Below are 13,543 nucleotides of genomic sequence, written 5' to 3'. Positions count from 1 at the left end.
TTTCTGTTTATATTTATTGAATGAGGATTTTTTGTAAAGTATTCAGGGATGTTGATGGAACTAAAACTATTGGAGTTCTGGGCATGTCTGGTGAAAATAAGGATATTCTGGATAAAAACGGTTTTTACTCTTGGAAACAGAAATAAAGGCAAGTGCTCATGAACTGAAGAGCAAGACCGTGGGTTTGAGCTCCCCGCACTGCCAGTAACTGCTTTTGACCGACTAAGCTTCAACTCCAATTCAGGCGTCGTTCCATGTGAATGAAAAAAAAGTGTGGCAATGATGGAGTGCGGAAAATGATGGTGAGATCAGTGATCGAAGGAGTTTGTCATAAGTTAATGCAACACAGATCACTCGCTTGAACAACAGCAGAATTTCCACTTTTATTGTGGGATCTGCTGGAGATAAAGCCAACGCTTTCATTCAACAGCAAGAACACGGAGGTCTTTCTCCAGTATGTTTCCTTGTGGTTATGAATGCAGACATTTCTGGGATGTCGTCCAGCTCGTGTTGAGAGGGAATGGTGGAGGTTGCTCATCACAATGGAAGCTGGTGTGATTGTCCAGCTGCTACATTTGAAGTCATGCACTGGATTTATCTTTACTCAAAATGACTTTTTATAGATGAAGAACTCTTGTGGGATTTTGATGGACAGAAATGATGTTGAAGCTCGTCCAGAACTGGCTGCACAACCATCGTTCATTGAAACGACAGGCCAAGTGGCTGTATGGAAATGAATTGCCGTGAGGAGGAATTTCCTTGAGAGGGACCGGTCGCTTAGAATGAAAGATGTTGTGGTTTTAAAGAGTCCAAAAGGCTTCATCTTTCTGCAGTACCAGAACATTGTTAAAGTCTGCCGCTGTCTTCTGGTTTTCATGTATTCCGCCGGGCCTACGGGCTCCAAGTTTGGACCACATCATACATCCTTCATTAGGAAGCTGGGGTTTCTTCCCACATTCATTCTTCACAATCTACTCTTCTGTGTTCCCCACGGGATAATTAATAATTCAATTAAAATGGCAGATTATTACTTGTTTTACAACGTTACTGCTCGAATGTGATGAATTTTCTAAAAGTGTGCATTGTTCAGTACTTCATTCTGTGGTCCAAATGAATTAGACTGTACCAAGAAGCAATGGTTGAGTTTTTGCTCGTTCCTCTGAATGGATTGATTGTGTTCATTGCTCTTTAGCTTACAGCTAAATGCATAGACTGCTTTAGTTTTGCTTCAGTGACTGAAGAATGTTGCCTAACAGATGTGCGTGGGTGCGTGTGCTATAAGGAAAAAAGTGCTGGCTGAGGACACAAGCAGAAAATGACTGAATGTACAGTGCTCTCGTTGTTTAAATACGCAGTTTTGCCTTTGATGCTATGCATTTGGTTCAGGATGCTAGTGTATGCGGCTGTTTCCGCATCTTGTCCCCAGGCAGCCTGCGCACAGACATGATTGATGACTTGTGTACTGCAGAGAAAGTCCAGTAAATTAAAGCAAAATGGGGTTTAGCATGTATGACTTCATCAAACCAGCTCAGCTCAGTGTAGCTTTAATTTAATGTGACACAATCTTCACCTGCAGCTCAGACCACGGGCTTTAATGTTAAATACAACCTTTGCTCAGCTTTGTTTGCGCACCTATAGGTGCAGTCTTTGAATCCAGACCCTAGGGATGAGCTAGATCTGAACTCACGTAACTCCGACCATCTTTTCCTCTATTTTTAGTGTTCCCAGTGGTCTTTTAGTTGTGAGTATGATGTGTTTAGCCAAAATCAAGAACCTGTCATTTTCTAGGACAGTTTCTACAGAGTTGCAGAAGTTCATTAGAAATGTGCCTCTAAATTGAGACCATTGGTGTGGATCATCCCCACCTTCACTTCCAATTTCTTTTGCTGGGTGCTCGGAGCGGGGAGGTTGTGGCCCGCCCAGTCTATTTCTACGTAACCAAAAAGCCTTTTCCAAATTTCATTTTTTGTTTTACTCTCATTTCACAATAAATTTGAATTAAAAAATACTCGGAAAACAAAATTTTAAGATTTTATATATATATATTATATATATATATATATATAAATATATATATATGTCCTCCATTTTCAGAAGAAGGGCACACGTACATGTTAAACCCCCCCAGGACATAATTTTAATTTGATTGGGTGTTTAAACCTCAGTTGATATTTAAAGTGAAACAGTTCTTATAAAACCCATTTTTGTATTTTATTGTTTTTTTGTGTTGTTTTGTTATTTTTAACCAAAATTCATTTTTTGCATTTATTCCATTTTGATTCTTTGGCAAAAAACAATCTTGTTAGTGTACATTTAGTTTGTAACCCAATCAACATTCAAATATATATATTTTTTCTTTGTGCTTCTCTTTAGACTGGAATACAAGTGGTAAATAATAAACCAACTGAGGCGATCGTCCAATTTTTTTTCCTTGTAAACAACTATAATCCTAATTTTAAAGGGCTTCTTTTTTAATCTAGCATTTTTGTTTGAATTTCTTGCTCAACTATCACCAACACTTTCACTTTCTTGGTCTGTCTGTCTGTATTATTATCTCTTAGTTTTCTTCGGATCAACTTTCCTTCTCTGAAATGCAGATAACTCTTTCCAGCATTATTCCGACCTTTTGGATATTAACATTCTTTCCTCTCATGTAGAATGACGTTTTTCCTGTGTGTTGCGACGATGTGGTTGTGTTTGGATATTTAGCTGGTTCACTGCATGTGGACTCTGGCCTCACTTCTCTTCTCTGATTGTGCCTTTTTTAGAGCACAATCTGAAAACCGCCATGACAGGATATGACATCACACCTGAAGACATCAGGACACAGATTTGGTGCTGTTACTTATTCAGTGCCTCACTTGTTTTGGCTGACCCACAACATTAAATAAAAAGCAGAGGAAACTCATGCATGTTGAGAACAGACCAAGGCATCAAACTCATCACCTTTCAGTGGGGTGTTGTGTTCAGATTTCTGGCTGTCCTACATATGTACTGGAGGAAGCAATAATTCTGTCTCACTATTTTTGTAAATTAACTTGATCAAAATGTATAAAATGATTGCGGCTGACAGTGAATGCCTGGTGGTCAGGTATTAGAGTTGTAGAGCTGAGAAAGTTTGAACTTTTTACTCTCCCGCTCATCTTTATCCAGATCAATTGAATTAAAGTAGCCTGATATGCAACACTTTACATCCGTGAATTGTTAACACAACCAATGTAAACAATCTGATTCTGTCGTGGAGAAAATCGACCATTATGCAACACTTTAAGTTAGTAATGATTACATGAAAGGTTGAGAAGGTAGAGTATATCATAGAACTTGTGTTGTTGAGTTGTCTCCTGTGACATCTTTTGTGTTAAAGGGTTAATTAGTACAGATTTGACCAAATCAAAATGCATAAATGGCTTTAGCAGTGGTCTTTTCATGATATGCCATTTTGACGCAAGAAAAAGAAAAAAAACCTGTGTCGTTTTCTTGGGCATACTTTCTCCAGAGTGGCAGTAGTACATTAGAAATTTGCCTCTAAGTTGTCGTGGAGTAAGCCTGTGCTTATTTCCCATTATCCCTTTGTTTACACTGTCTCCCCGTAGCTTACTGCCCCCTAAAACCCCATTAGCGGTGCAGTTTTGAGCCAAATACCAACTTAAATGAGTTTGAACAACAACTACAAGCTTTTTCCAACTACATTTTTTGTCTGCTCCTGATTCACAACTTTTTAAATAAAGAAATACTCAGAAATGCAATTTTAATCCTTATTTTCTTTTATTATGTCCTCTATTAAGAGATGTTTAAAACACCAAAAACACAATTGTCACTGGAGTGTGTCCTTAACCTTAGAACCCAACTCTCTGGATCCCTTTGAACGTCACACAAGTAGGTATATGAAGCTGTTTCACAGCCAACATTTAATTTGTGGCCTGTGACATGATTTTCCGTGAGCTGAAACACAAAGGTTTTGTCATTAAAGAATCTTGCAGGAGAATAAAGACAGTCTGCCATACCAGAGACTGCAATGAAGTCTGACTCTGGCAGCATCAAGAGGAACGTGTTCAGAATATCAACAACTTTGTAAATGGAACCGTTAGTGTCTTTACTGTATTTTTCTTGAAAGCCCTTCTAATTGTGGAACAACTTTGGTTCTACTTTTCAGAGTGACAGCCCTAACTTTGAAACCACTCTTTATTTGGAAATATAACAGGCAGCTTCATCTTCAGATGTGTTGGAAAACCTAATTTTGAGCAGACCCTAGTACCATGTATTAAAAAAAAGGAGATTGACCCCACCCCAGATACTGGGAGATTTTAGATACAGGTTGTAAATTAGGTGTCCAAGATTTTTCCTAAATGCCAACAAAACTTGTGAAATGCACATCGAAAGAACAAAAAGTCCTTCCTATCTGTGTTTTGATTCACAACAAATGTATGATGACGTCTATCCATACATGTAACCTCATGTGTAATTACGCGATGAAGATATATATAGAAGCAGGTGAATAATTACCTGACAAGTGAAAGAAATACATGGAAAGAACAGAACATTCCAGTGTCCTCCATCAGGATTAAACTCATTTGTCAGCATAAGAACATTGTTTTAAAATGAGATTTTTAGGATTTGAACTTTTAATCAACAATCATGCAACATCCCTATTGCAAAAGACAGCATAAACCACAATAAATGGTAACCTTAAATGTTTACACACACGAAAATACAGAGAAACCTACCAGAAATGTTGATTGTTCTTTGGTATGTTTTATTTAAATAAAACTGTTGCAGTGAAGTAGACATTATGCACAAGTCATATCATCCTCGCAGTATTGATCACTGATATCACAGATCCCAAGTTTTCCCTCATATGGTGCAGCCCTAGTTTAGTCTGTAGAGCATTGTCATAAAACTGAAGCCAAATCACGTGCATGAATCACTCCTAGAGGGAGTAGCCAGAAGAAAAAAACATGCTGTTCACAGTACAGGTTGAAGCATGTCAAAGTAATTCACACATTTATCTTTCTATTTGTCTGACAAAAAAACACCAAAGAGTCAGAACTCCTATGTTATTGGAACATTAGATATGGACTCCTGATTCTCTGAATTCAAACGTGAATTACTGCTGCACCTGCAGGATCAATGCAGCTTTGTAAAAAGCTTGAAATGAGTTTCCCTAATTGGCCTGAACGAAACAGCTACACTGCCTCATCATGATTTGTTCAAGATGGAGTCATAAAGCTGGACTTTCTGTCTGTTATTATGTCCTGGACTGCAAGGACAAGATTGGTTTCGTAATTCTTCTTTCTTACTGCACCTTTGAGCAAACATTTGACACACACTCGTATGCTCAAAAACTCATCAAAATGAACTTTTTGCATAAAAAAACTTTTGTTGCCAAGAAAATCCCTAAATTTTCTTTTGCAGATTCTTCTAAAAAGAACATAGACCTATTCGTCAACACCATCTGAGATTTTGGTAATCTCAGTTATTGCAAGGACAAACACTTAAGTCAGAGGTTTCCAGAGTCAGTCCTTGAGGGCCGGTGTCCTACATGCCATTGAATTTTCTTCTTGGACAATCGGACCTGATCCAGGTAATCAACAGCAGATTATGCAGGGTTTCTGGAAAACCAGCAGGATGACGGCCCTCGAGGACTGACTTTGGATACCCCTGATTTAAGTTGTTTTATACACTTTAAGTACAATTTTGGTGAAAAGCTGTAAAGTTTACTAACTCCGGGAAGTGTGTGGTTTGTCTCTGTGAAGTGTGAAGATAAATGTGGGATAATTCAAACCCAGGCTTCTTAACATGCATTTATGTGTGTTGCTTCTGCTGGTGTTTTATAAAGTGTTAATGATTCCTATAGCCATTAGGAAAACATAATGAGCTCAGTCAGGTGTGCAAACAGCTGCTCCGAACCTGCCGGGACAGGGGCTTCTGGAACGCACAGGAAGCCGATTGAACCTCAGGGTTTTCCATTGCAAATTTACTTCTTCCTCAGCGCCTTAGGTGAGCATAGTGTTCTGTTTGATCCGAAGCTCCTTGCTGGCTCATCCTCAAACTTGCATGTTGCTTTCAGTACTGTGTGATGCAAGCTTTGCATTTTAATGGATATGATTTAGCAATGCTTGACATTTGCAGTCTTGAACGGGCTCTCTTTAGTAGAAAGCGCACATGTGGGTGATGTGAGAGAAGTTAACTCAAAGTTGAATTTGCTTGCCCCGAATAATTTATTGGGGCACCAGGAAAGTCAAAAGTTAGGACGGACTTCAGCTGAGTCAAATAAGACCCAATTGTAGTGAATTCCCCTTTGAGAGACTAATAGAAAGTCAAACCCAGACCATAATATTGTCTGTCACTACGTCCAATTGTGTGAGACTGCTTTATTTGGGATATGCACAAGCTCCAAGTATAAAACTTCCCTCAGTGATTACACTGTAAGCCCATGCATTCAAAGGGTGTGAAAATATTCCTGTTATCACTCTGGAAATCTCCCCCTGCTGTCATTATATGGGGAAAAATATTATGAATCCGTCTGCTTGCAAGTGTGCGATACTCAGGGACAATCCTGCTATGTTTATTTTCCGAAACAGGAGACGTTTAGCTTCCACATCACACGGACTGGGATCCCTGAGCCACAGCAACCACCTCACTACTGTTTCCGCAGAGGGATGATTTTAGGGGAAAGCAAAACATGTGCATGTGTCTGTGTGTGTGAGAAAAACAGCAAAGATTGTGTTTTTTCAAAAACTGTGTGGAGAAGAACAAAAAAAAAAGAGAATGTCCCTTAAAACTGTTGGGATCAGAAAATAATGGAGAAAATTACAACCGTATGGGAAACTTGAAATGAAATTTGCAAGCTATAAAAAGTGTTGCTGTGAACTATTGAGTGGATAAAATGTTCTGTCATGACAACCAGTTGACTCTTACTGCAGCTGTAGGTATGTTTAGATATTTTTATTCTAGAACTTCAACATTTTGAAAAGCTTTTAATTTGTAGAGCTTAAGCCAGAAGACAGGCAATGGATGTAAATAATGCAGCAAAATGTAAGACTATTTTGGAACTTCTTTGCTTATTCATGCATCTATAGCTTCGTTTCCACTGAGCAGTCCGGTCCAGCACGGTCCGGATCGATATTGTATTTTGAGTGTTTCCATTGTCAAATGGACCCATTAAACAGTTCTGACCTGTACCTCTTGAGGGCTCCCATCTGTTGTGGGTCCATAAAAAAATAGAACAGGATGGTTGGGGCGGAGCCACTGTTGCCACTCACTGATTGACAGAAAGATATTAGAAAGCACCAATATAGCGCTAAGCTAGCGATTCTGTTTTCCTCTTTATAGTGGTAATCTTCTTTCAAACAGCACCAAATTCCGGTCATACACAATGTACAAAAAGTAAGGCAAGGGAAAGATGCTGCTAGATGATCTCCATTGTTGCTGCTTTGCTAGGTGTCCTACTACTAGGTTTTTTTTTGTTTTTTTTTTAATATTCATGGCTGTTTACATTGCAGATTCTCTCTGAAGAATCAAAACTGTGAATGAACTCACGTGGAGTTATGTACTTAACCAAAAAAAGGTGTTTGATGTTCTAGTGTCTTTTAAATTAGCCATCCTTTGATTACTGATGACTGGGTTGCACGCTCTTGGCATTTTCCTGATGAGCTTCAAGAGGTAGTCACTTGAATGGTAGTTCCCAGAGGTGTTTAGCACTTGTTGGCCCCTTTGCCTTCACTCTGCAGTCCAGCTCACCCCAAATCATCTCAATGGGGTTCAGGTCCAGCTTATTGTGGAGGTCAGGTCAACTGCAGCAGCACTCCATCACTCTCCGTCTTAGTCAAATAGCCCTTACACAGCCTTCAGTGAGAATCTACGATGTAAATAGTCATGAAAATAAATAAACCCATTGAATGAGAAGGTGTATCCAAATTTTTATCCTGTACTGTGACTATTTACCATTTACCTTTTTATTTCACTCAAAATTTACTAATCATTTAACAGCTTCAGACGTGTAATTTTTAAAAATTCCAAAAACATTTTGCAATATTTCTAGATTTTAGAAAGCTTGGTACATGTATATACATTTGATTTGGATGGATGATGGGAAGTAAGAGCAGGCTTACTCTGTGCCAGCGGCCCCGCCCACAACTCAGAGGCAAATTTCTTAAGAACTTACGCCACTCTGCAGAAAATAAGTCCAAGAAAACAATATAAGTTTTTTTTTTTTTTTTGACTGCGAATGCTTGGAACGGTTTTACAATCATCAGAAGATGATTGTGGAACTTTAAGATTCGGGCTTAACAGTATATATGTCACATATATAGACAGATCCAAGGTTTCTTACATTAAAATGAAATGTTTTTTATGTTTAAAAATGGTGTGAGAGATGTCTGCGAATGAAATGTGGAATGCTCCGCCTCTGTTGGTTACTGTCTGAGCTTTGTTGATGTTGGGTTTTGTGCTGAAGCTTGGTGTCAGCACCCAAAGCCACAGCGCTCCTCTCTGGACCCAACATATTTGTGATCTATCATGTCCCATCTAAACAAACGACACGGTTGACTTTGCAGTTCACATATGGAAAGCATTGGGTCAAACTCAAAAGCAACACTTGCAGACATTAGCAGGGACATGCACATAAAAATAGAGAGAAAAGGTAAATGGAGCTTCCAGATGACTATCTCTCCCAAAGCTCTCAGATTTCAGGAATTCATTTTCCAAAGGAGCATTTTCATTTCATTTTTCCTCTCAGATGCTTCTCTGCTGTTGTGAGACATGTCATGCTTTTCCATTTGCTCAGGGTTACTGAAGGTCATTTTTCTTAAGGAGTGATGCCTTAAAGCTCTTTAAAGTAGCTCTTGAGATTTAAGAGTCTACAGATTTGTTAACCCCTTTAGACCCAAACACCAAGGATGAACTTCACACATTGATTGTTTTCTCTGGGTGTAATTCCTAAAACACGCCAGAGAACTCCCCACATAAACTACAACCCTGATGATAATTTGTGTGTCACAGAAAAAAACCCTGGGAAAAATGAGAAAAGGTGATAAAATGCGAATAAAGATGGATGGAGTGTAAAAGAGGTGAGTGTCCTCTAACCCAACCCAGACTTGGTTACAGATGCATTAATGCAGGAGGTCCTGGACCTTTATGAGGGTGCTGAAAGGCTTGCTGTAGGAAGAGTGCACAGATGGGATGGATAGTGGTCATTGGAGACTAGGCACATGAAAACAGGCCCCTATGTGGAAAACAGGGACTAATAATGAATGCTACAGATGGGCAGGCCTTTGAAGAACTAGGCCATGACCTGGCTTTGTGAGCAGCTGAGTGAGTGGATGATAAAACCCCCAAGAAATACTGCACATTTTCTTCCTCACAGCTTCTTACTTTTATCTCACCTTACAGTATAGATTGCACTGTTTTTTACAGAAATCACTTGGTTTGTGCTTCCCTTCCTGTTGCAGGTGCTTGGTTTACGTGAGCTTTCTTTTTCCTGCTTTGACTTGCTATGCAATACTTCATGCATGGCATTTTAATTTCTCAAACGTGCACTCTCCATAACCCCTGACAACCACACATATCATTCCCAAGTCACCTCCAGCCATTTCTTCATCACATCTAAGTTCACCTGAAGTGTCCTTTGAAGTAAAAGGAAAAAGACCTTTGGTTTATCTGATGCCTAATGTGACACCCAGGAGACAAAAATGATCTCACTGTCCCAACAAATCACTGAAAATTACAGGATGACAGTTCATTCTCCCGTCTTTTTTACTTGGCCTCTCCAGAAGATGAGATAAAATTAGGTTTTCATGTGTTCCATATTTTGTTGTTTCAACCAAGGTTGTGTTATTTTTGGACACACAGGGTGAATATTTGTATAAACCCCTTTTGTATGTGAGACTAAACTTTACAGTTGTAGTGATCATTGATGAAAATTACAAACCTCTGCTGTCCTTTTAATCTTTTAAAGAACTAGTGAATGACAGATATTTTTTTGTCCAACTGAATATCATAGCTGCATGAATACCATGTGTGTTCAGATGACTAAAAATGAAATTTTGAAAACCTGAACTTCAATGTACAGAGTCCACTAAAGACAGTACAGCAACAAGGGCTCCAAATTTAGTCCCCATTACGGAAAAGTAGATAATATTTTTCCACAAATATTTAATATTTAACAGTTCTGTACAGATTGTTCATTTTCTTGTCAAGAGTTGTAAATACAGTATTTCTATTTTTTATTCTATTTTATTATTATAATTATTATTTTTTAACTTCTTATGTCCAAGGCTGCTGCAATTTCATTGTATCCCCATGTGCAATGACAATAAACGTTCTGATTCTGATTCTGATTCTGATAAAGGGGAGACCTTAAACTACGTTTACACCACCCCCGGCAACGCGCGTTAAGGTGACGACTCCCTAAGAGAACTCTATGTAAATGTGCATAAATATGTGTTTCTAGATTCCGCTTTCAAAACTCTTGCGTAGCTATACACATATTTAAGACCGTTTTCAGACTACACCTATAAAATCCACGACCTTTGGATGTGCATTGAAAGTTAAGCCAACTGAACATTGACCAATCAGGGACTCAGATTTGGTTGTGACACAAGGATGGCATCTCTTGTAATTCACGGAAGTACTTGAAAACTGATCATGGAGGAGGATCATTAATAATTGTGGTTTGCGCCTGACTATAAATTTACATGACACGAAGGCCAAATTCTTCCCTTACCATCATGGCTTCTGCCTACCCGTCAAATTAAAGGGGCATTTGAAGGGGTAGGGTTGTCCAAACGCTAACGCTCGCAGCCGAGGGATGGAGAGCCCTGTTGTTAAGTATTTCTGAGCACTGGCAGATCCGCTCTGTTGTAGCTGACTGGCGACTATTGATGACATCATTGAGTCAAAGTGACATCTGAATTTGAAAACACTACAACTCTCCGTTTGGAGGGATAAATGTAGGGCAAGAATTCAGATTCGTATTTCACAGCAGAATAGAGCTTTGAAAACAAGATTTGCCTTGTCCACTTGTGGGTGGTGGACATGTGCTAATAAACAGTAGAAAAAGACGTAGAAGCTCCTCCATGCTTGTTCAGTGTGAACGCCATGGAGTAAGAAATATGTGTTCAAGTTTTTAACCCTTGTGTTATCTTTTGGGGTCCAGATGACCCCACCCTTATATTGAAGTGTGACAAAGGTGGACAGGATTTCATATCGGCCATGAACACCAGTGAAAATCAAAAATAATAAAAAAAAAGTCCTCTGCGCTGTCTTGTGGGTTCCAAACGACCCCACTCCCAACGTTAACGTGCCTAGGATAGCACAATTAATCATGCTCAGTGTGTACGTAACTTGACAGACACTAATAAACGGGGCTAGACAGTATACCAAAAGATTCCTTGCTGCCCGAGAGCAAAGGAGACAGAAGTGCAGAAAATGCAAGCCCCAACCTGAACAGAGACCGATTGTCCCGTTGCTCCCATCACCGACGGGACACCCCTACCACACACAGTTTATTCTCTCTAGTTTAAACTCCTGCCATCAGTCATTGTACCTCCTAAGATTGATTTTATTGTCTTGATTACATTTTAATATGACTCCTGTGAAAACACCTGAGTACAAAGCGGCCCTAAATTTAAAGAGCCGCGTTGGAGCATGTTCATCCACAGCTGCATATAATTGTTCCACTATGCAAAGCCTTTTTGGCCGTTTCCAAACCAAACGCCCATCCCAGAGATCACAGCCAGCATTTTAACAGTAGCCATGTGTCCTAATGTGCACTCTGTGACTTCATGTCCTTATATGCTCAACCAAAACACACACACACACAGACACACAGCAGGCACACATGGACTCATTAGGACACAGTCACTGCAAGTTGGCCACCAGACTTGTAAGTCAGAAAAAGAAAAAGCAGCATGAATTCTGAAAGGTGATCCATTGCTGCAGATCCAAAATCCCTTTTCATTTATTATTGTGAGAAGCCACAACACTGACATACGCTGACACGTGAAAATATACAGACACTGATCAGCTACGGGGATTTTTTTATGTCTTTTTCTAACGATACAGGATTCTGAGCTGTCGTTTGATGGGATCAGTTTACTTTTACCACACGGCAATACAACTGTTTAGTTTTGAGGCCAAATAAATTCAATGGAAACTGTTCAAATGTTTTCTTCAATAACCTAATAATGAAAATTGTTGCAGCATCCACACAAGGAAAGAAGTTGTGCTTTTAGTCATGTGTAACCCAGGTAGTGTTCCCCACCCTGAGATTCATAAAGTAACATTAACTAAGAGTGGTGATCTTAATTTTTTATGATCTTTGTTGAAAGCGCTTTTCTTTGAGCATGGTCTTTTGCTCAGAGTGATCATCTCACCTCTACTACAATCTTTTGGTGGTCGCATTTTGCAGCACCTCGTGCGAAGTTACAGAGAGGAAAACGGAGCGTAGCAGAGGAAAAAGAGAACCGGTACCCGTGTTGCAAGGAAACAAAAAAGTTAGATTGACATCGGAGCTGTGTTTTAAAACTGCATTGAACTGCTTGTACTCCAAACAACTGATATCCTGGTGAGTTGTCGCTGCCATTCGAATCGCTGTTAGCATGCTAAACAGAGTAGCTGCGTGCACGAGATTACGTAAAAAAAAACCAGTCAGGATAACTTTTATTTATTTCATAAGAATTGTTAATTATAACCTGGTTTGATATGGTTAATAAATCTAAAAGACCATTGTACATTGTTGTTATGCTGTGTAAAGAAAAAAAGACAGAATGAGAAAAATGTTTTAAACTGTTTTATTTAAATTTGTTGAATAAGAGTTTGAATTGATAATATGTCTGCATGTTGTGCAGGCTGGTTTTTTTTTGCATGTTCGATTCCTGAAGAACTTTCAGTCATCTGCCACCTTCTGTCCCGGTCCACCTACGCCTCCATCTTGTCCCCCTCCCCCCCCTTCGAGTGAAAAGACGGATCGTCCCATCCCATCATCCCCTTACCCCCCAAGTCAACCCCGTGAACTACATTCCTGGACGTTACAGGGCGGTAGGACTGCCGAGTGAACTCATTTGAAGTTTTTTTTTTGTTTTTTATTGGAGCTCCAAGTTACATCTTTTTTTTCCCTGAGATCTCAGTGGTTTTTATTTATCTATTTTTTTTAATTCAGAACTGAAGGAATATTTTTATGTCTGGATTCAAATTTTCTTTGCGATTGTTGAGGTATAATTTCATGTTGTGCAATACAATTGTTTTCACTTTTGAACGTGTGATGTGTGTGAATTCGGGGTGGATTGTATAAACCTTAATAGGTAAAATTTGACCCAAGCCTTTACTGAACCTTAGGTAAAGATTGCCCTTCATCCCAGTGGATAATCTGCTTTTGAAGCAGTAGGAGCTAGGAGAGGGTTACACATGCATCAAAACCTTGTCCTTTGAAAGACTTTTTTTAGGGGTCTCAGTTTGAGATAGTGTCTTCTTTCGGCTCTCTTTGGCAAACAAGATCTCCATATGTTCCAGATTAGATTCCTGCAGGAGGCAACAGGGAGAACAT

At 39.3% G+C, this 13,543-nt stretch overlaps 1 long non-coding RNA gene across 1 annotated transcript; it reads left to right on the top strand.

The window, feature by feature from the left end:
* Positions 1 to 12,243: 12,243 nt before the first annotated feature.
* LOC112152550 lies at positions 12,244 to 13,252 on the top strand. The gene is made up of 2 exons (XR_002920328.1): positions 12,244 to 12,565; positions 12,849 to 13,252. It is a non-coding gene; the product is annotated as an uncharacterized LOC112152550 (long non-coding RNA).
* The last annotated feature ends 291 nt before the right edge of the window (positions 13,253 to 13,543 follow it).

The sequence above is a fragment of the Oryzias melastigma genome, linkage group LG6, assembly GCF_002922805.2.
Source record: "Oryzias melastigma strain HK-1 linkage group LG6, ASM292280v2, whole genome shotgun sequence".
In the NCBI taxonomy this organism is placed as follows: domain Eukaryota; kingdom Metazoa; phylum Chordata; class Actinopteri; order Beloniformes; family Adrianichthyidae; genus Oryzias; species Oryzias melastigma.
Note: the sequence above shows the minus strand (reverse complement) of the source record. Positions and strands in the feature narration are given on the sequence as shown.